We start from the raw sequence: 10,410 nt of genomic DNA, 5'->3' as shown, positions 1-10,410 counted from the left end.
AGGAAACTCCCTCTGCTCTGAAGAATTCACTCTTTATTTATTTTCCCTCTCAGCCTATGTGTGACAAGCTGCTCCACGCACAGTGGCTGATGATTCTACTTTATTGGCCACTGGATAAGACCATCAGTTCTTCCACAGGCCAAAAAAAGAAAACATAAAAACCAACTCAAAACAAAAAGGATGTTTGGCTCATTGGTGCAGGTCCAATTGAGCAGCCCAGCTTCACTGTAAAGAGCACTTAAGTTGTGTGCACACCAACAGTGCTACCTTTAGCACTGCCTTCCCATCCTCTAACGTAACCCACTGAGCCTGCCTCAATAGCATACAACTGCTTTGTCTTCCCACCTAGCTCAGAAAGCATTAATGGGATGTGGATGATTTAATACTGTATCACACTGAAACTCAAACCTAAACCAAACCTTCTCACAGCCCGTAATTTGCAGTGATTGGATTAGGATTTCCCCCACCCCTGCAAATCCTTGTCAGTGTTTTCAGGGTCAGTGTGAGGGCTCAGCTGCAGAAGAAGGGCTGGTAGGACCCTACAGACTGCATTTACTTGCCGGTAAATGCCTGGCCAGCTGAACCCAACCCTGCTCAGACCTGAGATCTGCCCTTCAGAAACCCATTTTGAAAGAGAGATGCTGGCACGTTAACTGCAGAAGCTGCACCAGGCTGCAACCTGAGCCTCCTACAGTCCCTTTTATGAGGAAAGGCATGAAGCAGAAGCTCCAGAACTGCCACAATGCAGCTTGTTTCATACAGTCTGCCACCAGCCCCCTACACTAACACCCAGAAAGAACCTCAGCACACCTGGGGGAATGAAGGGCACAATTAACATAACTGATTGAAATGGGTCGGGCCTGGGCTGGGCTTCCTTATTTTGGTTGCCAAGGACCCAATCAGACTGGCAGCTGAGCAACCTGACCTTATAAAGGCTTGGGGGAGGAGCAAAAGGGGAGTTGGCAGTTGGGATGTGCTGCTGGGGGTGGTTTTTTGGTTGTCAAGTTTTGCTTCTGTTTAGGTGTAGCAGCATAGAATATGTTCAAAAGTTACCTTTCTTGCTGTTATTAAATTCTTTTTCCAACAGTGGAACTGCAGAAGAGGTGAGGGGCTGGCACATTTCTGCGTTGGGTTTGGGAAGTTTCAAAGGGAAAGGGTTGGCTTGGAGCAAGGTGGGGCTGGGGCTTCCTGGGCTTCTGAGCTAAGCTGTAGTGGTCAGCCTTATCGTGAAGGTTAGTTGCCCTTCTCCCACGTCTTTGCAGCTTTCTTGATGGCTGTGCTGAGATTTTATTCCTCTGGGAAAAGCCCTTGAGGTGACCCATTGCAGCCCCCTGCCCTAGAAGGTAGGAGAGCTGGTGCAGCTGCTGTGGGAAGCCAGGAAGCGGGAACCGAATGAGAGCCACTCTGAAATAAGTGCTTAGGAATGCTCTGACCTCTTGTCTCACTGGAGTGCCATTTTTATTTTTTTCTTAGAACACATTAAAGAGCTGTTTGTACATAGCCTTAATATGTGTGCACACATACACAAATTCAGCCTGGGAGGGGGGAGAGGGAGAAGTATCAGGGCTCTGCCAAGTGTAGGCGTCCTGGGCTCCAGACAGCTGTGACAAACTGCAGCCTTTTTACTACCTTAAAGAACATAATGGGCCACTTTTGTAATTTCAGCTGTAAATGCATTTCTACTCTATCACAGGACAGTGCTTCAGTATGAGAAAAGAGAGAAATATAAGAACTAATGTGGTGACAGGCCAAGGAACAGAGCTTATAACACACCCACAGAGTGTTTCCCATGAAAGCAATATTCTCCTGGTTCTGTCTGAGATGCTCTTGCTTGCCTGCTTTAAGGAGTAATTTCTCAGAGCTGTATTTTAGATGTTCGGATCTTGTAAACTCTTCACAGTTTAATACACTGCAACTTTTCTGCTTTCTGAGTTTGAGTCACTGGATTAAAATTGCCTCCGCCACCACAGTGTTCAGTGCTACTGTTAACTTCCCATCTTCTCTCTTCCAGGCTCTACGTAATAACCTGTGATCAGGATGCTGGTTATAGGCTGGTAAGCAATTGAAGAAGCCTGTCTTTCCACGATTCAGAGCATATAATAAGGTGAGAGTGGTCTGTGTGTAAAAGTGAACATGAGTGCAGTCCTTGTGGCATGGGTTTGTGGCCTGAAAACAAAAGGCTGTGGTGGTGTCCTGAATGTGGACCTGAAAGAGGAATGGGCTGTAGGAAGTGTGCCTGCTGACAACCCACTGCTGCTATGTTTTGGTGACATGAAATTGTAGGTTTTGTTGAAGCATCTCTTGCCTACAGGCTGGAATGATTGCTGGATCTAGCTGGAAAATAATTCTCCTGGTTGAAATTACCACAGTTTTTGTTATTACAGATGTAGAATTTCCTGAGCAGGTGTCTCCCATTGAATCCCTGCCCTGCCCAGACTTCAGGTGTTGTTGCTGGCACATAATTGCATTATGCTAATGGTAGATACTGCACTGCTGCTGGTGCACCTGTGATGTGGTGCTGGGCCTGTGGGGTGCAAAGGGCTCAGCTGGGGCATGTGGGGCACTCCAAATTTAATTCTGTGAAAGGGAGGTGTAGGAGAAAATTAACTGCAGCTAAAACAAGCTGAGTTGTGGCTGTGTTTGGCTTTGTACTGTCGCTAGCTGGTCGGTAGGGACTCGCAGCAAGGCTGGCTGCAAGATGGGTGAAGGCTTCTTTTATAGTCAGTGAAGTATGAGACCCCACTGAAATGCTGTGGAAGGATGAAGGTGTTAGGGGGAGCCTGAGAACCCCAAACTGAGCTTTGGAGTGCCTTGGTGTTTATGTGAGACCTGGAGGAATACACTAAATGGAGCAGGAGATGTGGAATCTAGGCAGGAGGAGACTTTAGGTTGCTTAATTTTATTTTTTTTAACAAACCTCAAGAAGAAACAGCTATAAACTGAAACACTTCACTCTATGTCAGTGCAATTCAGTTTTTGTTTGGAAAAACACCTTGAACCCATCAAAACAAAGAGATACCTTGAGAGCCAGCTACACAAGGCTATCTTTCCATAGGTCTTCCTGGCAGATGGCATCCATTGCCTTTTTTGTCCTGTCAGAAGAGATACCTGCTCTTCAGGCACCTGTTTCTGGCATAATTCCTGCGTACAAGCTGAATGGTGGTGGCTAAAGTATTCTATATGGCTTCTTGTTAGGAGGATGTGGGACTGGATGTCCCTGGAGGTCATTTTGTCCTTTATGCTGAGAAGTGTGCTGCTCTCCCGCAAGGCTGAGCACCTGCATTTGTGTCCCTGCTTGGTGCTCCATGCACTCTGGTTGGGGTGGCATGGAAAGATCGAACAGCAAAGGATGTGGGACAGGGAATATATTTCTTCTCTCCCAGCAGATAGTTTGGGATGTTTACAGATATCTCGAGCTTCCCCCCCTACTCCTGTTTCTTCCTAAACCTTGAGATTTGAGCATAATGTTTTTATATTGCTTCAGAAATCAATCTGTTTGGTAACTTGACTGAGAATAAGTAATGCAGCTACATACTTCTGAGTTATGTGTGCACGATCTGTTTGTATGATATGCTCCAGTCTTCCTAACATCTGGTTCTAGCCAGTTGCTATCAGCCCCTTGGTTTTATAAGCACTAAATTCACTCAGTTTTTAATGCAGGGGAAAAAAAAAATACAGCCCAAAGAGCATAACATTTACAAGCTTTTTTTGTGGGAGTGGAGACAGGAGGCCAAGTTGTGCTCTGAGACAGAGTCCAGCCTTTGCATTTTTGGGTGGGCCTCTGAAACCAATTTTTTTTTCCTTAAGATGCCGCCTTTTCAGCCAAACCAAACTGATTCCTGTCAACTGTTATCACTCCAGCATGAATGGGTTTGGCACAGAGGCTTGAGGGAGGGTCAGCAAGATGGCTTTTTGGGATGCTTGTCAAATAATAACTGAAGTGTTACATGTAAAGTGTGCGTGTGTGCCTTGACTTCTGGGAAAGAGCAGAGCGGGATCCTGTGGTTTCTTGTAACCTTGCCTGCCTCTTTTTTGCACCTGATGTGCATTGGTTTCAGTGCTGAGTGGAGATGACACAATTTCCACCCATTGGGTTGTGCTTGGGCAGGCTGCAGCATCCCTGGGCACCTCCCCATGTGGCTTTTCCAGTGTAGGTTTGAACATGGCAGAACAGGACTGAGTTGTTCTCAGGATCAGCAGAGACAGCTGGTGGAATTTTGTTAAGCACATATGATAATGGATGATCCAAAAATCAGAAGGCAACCCAACAGGTTCATTGAAATCTATCCATAAGAAAACTGAGCATTAACAAACCTGCTGCTGCCAAGCCAGTTGCTGACACAGATAAGAAGCAAAGCTATCTATAACCCAAACCCACGTTATCCACATGCAGTTTACAAGAAGGATGAACAGCTGCTGGCTTGCTATTGAAGCAAAATTACCTTTTAACTTGTTATCGTTTGCGCTTTCATCCTAGTTTGGTGTTCACACTCTCCTGAGTCAAAGCTCTGAGTGAGACTTGAAGGGATGAGAACCATCCTTAAGTAGTTTGAACACCTGTGCTGAAGAAATTGAGTTAGATCTTTAAAACTTTAGCAATGCTAGTTCTAATGCAAATATCAACTACCAGTGGTTTTATTTGCTTGGCAACTGGAAGGAGAGAGAGGGAGATAGCAAACCAGAAATTGCTTGTACTTAAAGTCACTGAAAGACTGCAATTCACATATGGATGAAATTTGGCTCTGGAATAACATAATGGAGTTGTAAGTGGAATAAATCTGGTCTACTAATTCTTTTCTGCCTGTTTTGTTTTAAAAGACAAACTACCTTCATTTCACATGTGCACATGAAACATGGGTAGCTGAAGCAGGTAACTGTGTAAGTCTCTGAGAAGAACTTGCTGGGTACTTTTGGCAGGGCCTCACATTCTGGAAAGTATCAGAGTGAATGCACACATCCCCTTGTAGCAGTCCTGCCTGTCTGCTCCTGAGCTGGGACTGCTAGTGGTGTGGCACTAATTCAGATGTTGCAGAATTGCGTATAGGCTTCCACAGTTATTTTTCTGCTGTTAGCAAACACTTGAGGTAAGGCTGTGCTGTGGTTGTATAGACAGGAAAATGACATCATGCTAAAAGCCACTAATGCAGAAACTTTGGCATCCGAAAGGCAAACTGTATTCTAATTAGGAAGAAAAAACAATGACATTTGAAATGGAGAAATTTCTTGGATTCTTATTTTCAAATCCTCCCCTGGCTTCCCTTTCAGCCACAGCTGTGACAATTGCATTGGAGCTGATAATAAACATAACTCTGAGGTCATTGCTTGGTTTTTAAATTAAAATAATTAAATAAATATGGATTAAATTTCCTACCTCCAGGAATCCAGCACTTGGGAATGTGCAGCACAAACTGCTCTACAGAGTCACTCTAAAGTGCTTTTGTGTTTTCTGTATAACATGGCTACTTTTTTTCCTTCTCTGAAAATACAAAACAGCCTTATTCTATACTTCTCTTCCCTCCAGGGTTGGTGGATGGTAATGATGGACTTGGGATGGTGACACTTTGTAGGTATTATTCACTGCATGGGGGGGGGGAATTAGTCCTAGCATCCACATTGTTGGAGAAGGTTGAGAGATGTGACCAGCTCATCCTGCTGTGGATTACTGGAGCTGGCTGGAGAAATACTGAAGAAACCATATTGCACTGATGTCAGGTTCTATGTGTATCAGTGCTGCTGCACCTTCTGGAAGCAAAGCAGCTTTGTTTTGGGAAGAAAACAGACTGGAGGAATTCCAACAATGTTAAAACTGACTTACTGGGGCACAAAAGAAAATACTATTTCTGAAATGACTATTTCTTAGCATTTTGTTTCAAGTATTCTAAATGGAAATTGATTGTAACTGAAGTATTTTAATTCAGAAAAGCTGCTACTGTTGTTTTTTCCCTAGAAACTTCTTTAGCAGAGAGCTGATTTCTGGGGGATGTGGAGAGTGTGGTGTTTATAAGGAAGCAACATGTTGAACTCAAAATTAGAAGTTCTTTGAGAAATGCCCTTTCCATTCTTGAGCCAGATCAACTCATTTCCCATTTGAGACAAAGTTCTTGTGCACATGCACCAAAGCCTCCATCATCCCACCTCCCACAGATGATGTAGCCTTAATTCCTAAAGATGCATTGCAGAAGATGGTGCCTACAGAGACACTTGAACCAATGCTACATGTCATCCTCACTCAAGAAATTCTGTTTGAGTGGCCCGCTGTTTTTGCATGATCAGTTACATTGAAAGTTAGGCAAATGGGCTCTCCATCTCTATCTTCTGCCCCTGCTCACTTTACTGTTATCCCCATCTGGGAAAAAATATAATGAGAATAGTTGCAAGGAATCACCTACTCTCGTGCACCTGCCAGCAGGGTGGATTAACTGTCTGGTTATTTTAGGAACAGAATAAATCCTGACATATTTTGAAAATGCATCCTCACTTGCTCCTAAGTTTCTGTTCTGCTTGGTTTCATCTCAGTCATAGCTAGTTTTCTAAAAGTGCCACTATTCATATTGAATTTGCACCTTGCAAGCACCTGCAGGCTTATTGCTTAGCATGGACCGTTCTTTATTGATTTGATTTTTCTTTTGTTTTGTTTTATAACATTTCATGGTGTAGACAGCAACTTTACGGGTCCTGAGCCAGGCTACTAATTGGTTTCACATCCCTTTGAGCGTGGATTTAGCAGAGTTCTTATTTCTTTTTCCCACAGAAATGAAAGCAAGAAGCAGCTCGATAATGTGATAGTGCCATTCATTATTCCTCCAACTGAAAGGATTCTGCTTCCTTGCAGACCACTGAGGTCATTTTTGTCACTGAAAGCTGAGTGAGGGCAGATCGCATGACGTCATCTGGCCTGGCTGTTGCATGCAGCAGAGAAAGGCTCTTGCAGTGAGAGCAAGACTGGGCCTGGAGCGCGGTAGTGAATGTGTGGATGGATTTGAAAGCCAATGCAGGAGCTTCAGCTGTGCCACCCTGGGAAAACAGATCCTTAGATGAACAGACTGTGTGGGGAGCATGTAGCTTCAGTTGTACAACGGGCAGGTATAACTTAAGTCCGCCCTGCTTCCTACTGCTGTTCTTTTCCAGTTGCTGTACAGCAGTCTCTGTATGTCACTGTATGTAACAGTGTTCCCCTTGTCAAATGATTTTAGCCCCTGTGAGGAGACATGATAGTAAAGGAGAACCCTGGCTGTTCTTACATATTTATCTTTTAATAAATTGTTGGTGACCTTATGTATCCTGTGTTACAGCACTTCATTCTGACTGCTAGACGGCGAGATGTTAAGGGAGCTGATCCAATGCCAGTTGAAGTTTATGGGAATCTTTCAGCGGATGTTAATCTGCTTCAAATCAAGTGGTCAGCATTGTGTTTGTTCTGCGCTTTTGCAGTATGGGGAGTAAATTATCAAAGGCCCTTGGCTGCAAAGTGGGAAAGGTTTTAACAGCGCTGCCGGGATTCAGGGCAAGTTTATGCCTGTTAGAAACAGCACTTCAACATTGAGTTGACTTCAGCCTCCTTACTTCCAGGTGAACTAAACATCACTCCCCAGCACTCACTGCTACATCAGTCTTAACTTTATTCCAACCTTGTCTCAAACAGACTTTTCAAAAAGTGAGAAAAGTGAGTTTTTTGCATTTATAAATTTCAATTAAGTGATGAGATTATGTATAGCTTCATGTTCATTTTAGTGTGGTTTTGGAAACTAAATGTGTCCTGATGATATGTCCCCACCTTTGACTTACATGACAGGCAGGTTTTCCTAGAGACTATTTAAGAAAACGGATTTTAGGATATTACTAGTTTACTTTTGCCATCTGATAATGACAGCGGTGCTTGGCTATGGGGAACAAAAGTCAGAGGGAAAAAGCATTCTTGTAATAGCGTATGCTGTTCATCGCAGTACTTAAGATACACACAAACAACAGTAAAACAACTCTAGGTGAAGGGCCAGTGAGTAAGAACACTAGGCTTCATTCTTCTTCCTTCAAAATAAATTCCCTTCTGTCTGCAACCATCTCATTTATACAAAAAGTCCTTTGTTAGTCATTTCTCATTAGAGCTATTGATAAGGCTTGTCCAAAAACATGCCAGAGTGCTTTTGTAAGTTAGATATTTTACATCAAGTACCAACAGCTAGTAGTCATACAGTGAGTCTCTCTTAAAAACTTTTTTTACTCTTGCATATTTATTTAGTTAACATTGCCATGATACTTACAGCAAGGGAATAGCATGAATACTTCAGCATAGTGTTTATTCAGAAAAGCAATTGAGAACACTTTAACTGTTAGGAAGAAAACTTTAATGAGCGTGATTTCAAATACTGCTACTTTTACAGGATGGGTGTCAGATACTACAGAGGCATTTGTTTCAATGAAAGTATTATTAAAGACTGGAGCAGCTTTTTTTCCCTGTGTTCCTGAGATATGATCAGGGAGGAAGATATATGGAGTGAATAGCATTTTCTCATGTTTATCCGGCTTTAAGCCTATGCAGATGCTAACAGTTCATTTATATATTTATATAAATACTGCTCTGAAAGTAATGCCTTCTACTTCACTGTGTTAGCACACAATATCAGAGATGGATGTTGGTGTTGTGGTAGTAGAGGGTGAACCTTCCCACCGGTATCCCATTACATGTTGCTGTGTGGCAGATGGCAGCAGAGGGGCAGTCTGCCACAATGGTGTCTGACATGGAAGTTTGTTTGAAGCAAAGGTACGGCACTGAATTCCTCTGTGCGGGGTAGGTGGCACCCACTGGCATTCATTGATGCTTGCTGAACAGTTGTAGAGACCAAACAGTGGAAGTTAGCACAGTGAGGCTGTGAGCAATGTGTTTCAGCAGTAGCAACAGTGCAGATGTTTATAAGCATGACATGCAGGCTCTTGTTCATTGCTGGCAAAAAATGCATATCTAATTGTGGTGACTATATTGAAAAGTAATGTTTTGTAGCTGAGAATTTGCTCTGTTGAATAGTCTTACTGTGCTCTTTGTATCTGTTGTCATTTCCGTGGAAATAAATAGGAGGCATTACTTTCAGTGCAACCTACTTACATGCAAAGTAACTTCCCTTCCCTCTGTCTGATCTTTCTTGCAAACCTTTGCACATGTTTACAGTTTGCAATTTCTGTACTTTCCTGTATTGTCTGTCCATTGCCAGTCTAAAATGAGCAATGAAATGGAAAAGTGATTGTTGGGAACGGTTATTAGCTATTTCTCATAATAGGAAACAGTACCAAATAAAATGATTGTGCAACAGGCTGTAAAGAAACAAAACCCACTTTTTCACACAATGCATAATTGAATTGCGGAACTCATTGCCACAGGATGTTTCAGATATCGAAAGTACGAAATTCAAAAGGCAACAAAGTGAATTGGAATCAAAGGTCTCTAAAGGGCTATTAAATGAGATGACGTAGATGTAGGCTACAGCTCAGGAAGTCCTTAAACCACAAATTACTTGAAATGGAGAAGATATGGAGGATTTCATACTTGCCTCACTTCTGATATATTTTCTCCTAAATGCCCATTACTGGCCATTGCAAAAGACAGCGTTGTGATAAATGTGACCAGGTCCAGTCTTCTGCCCATGTTCTCAGGCACAGGGAGAAGAGGAGCAGGAGGTTCTCATTCGAGTTAGACACAAAATATCTTTTTCAGGTAGGGTTTTTTGACAATCCATCTCTTTTTAGGCCCATCAGGTGCTAGTCTCCAGCTGTCATGCAAGAATGGACTTTGGGCTCTGCCAGTTCCTTTTAGCTCAACTTCTTGGGGAGAGAAAACTAGAGGATGTAATGTACCAGGTTGGGAAATGACTGCCTCCTTGGGATAAGTCTCCAGTAGGAGCATGTGTGAAAGCAAATGGATAAAATAAACTGTTGCTGAGCTAAAAGAGGAGGTGACAGCTTGGCTAAATTACTCGTTACCTCTGCTCTGATGGCCATTGCCACATCTGAAGGTTTTCTTGCCTAGGAAACTAACAACAGGCTGAGGAAAAAGATGGGGAAATAATGCAACCTTCCACTTTAGAAATTTCAGTCAAAGAACTGAAGTGCATTGGATTTTTTTTGGATTTTTCTTAGTTTTTATGGCACATGAGCGTTTTTGTTGGCAGTAGTTGTGATGTAAAGTAATGAAGATGGTATTTGCTTTTATTTTTAAGCAAAACCACACCTCTCACTTGAAGAACCAGATTAGGTGTATCATCCTTCCTCCAGTCTATTCTAAACTGACTTTAAGGTAAGTAACTATGGGAAGCAAAAGGCTTTCTCTGGTGTACGTAGATGTTAAGCTTCCCCCGTTGTATGCAAAGCAAAACAGTTAGATTTTCAGTTTCCAGCTGCCGAGGACACCTAGGAGCATTTTCC

The 10,410-nt window shown here is 42.8% G+C and overlaps 1 long non-coding RNA gene across 1 annotated transcript; it reads left to right on the top strand.

The window, feature by feature from the left end:
- Positions 1-937: 937 nt before the first annotated feature.
- Positions 938-7,277, top strand: LOC104913264. Its single transcript, XR_795255.2, has 3 exons — positions 938-1,103; positions 2,012-2,104; positions 6,752-7,277. It is a non-coding gene; the product is annotated as an uncharacterized LOC104913264 (long non-coding RNA).
- The last annotated feature ends 3,133 nt before the right edge of the window (positions 7,278-10,410 follow it).

The sequence above is a fragment of the Meleagris gallopavo genome, chromosome 15 (genome assembly GCF_000146605.3).
Source record: "Meleagris gallopavo isolate NT-WF06-2002-E0010 breed Aviagen turkey brand Nicholas breeding stock chromosome 15, Turkey_5.1, whole genome shotgun sequence".
Taxonomy (NCBI): domain Eukaryota; kingdom Metazoa; phylum Chordata; class Aves; order Galliformes; family Phasianidae; genus Meleagris; species Meleagris gallopavo.
This window is presented reverse-complemented; position numbering and strand designations above follow the sequence as displayed.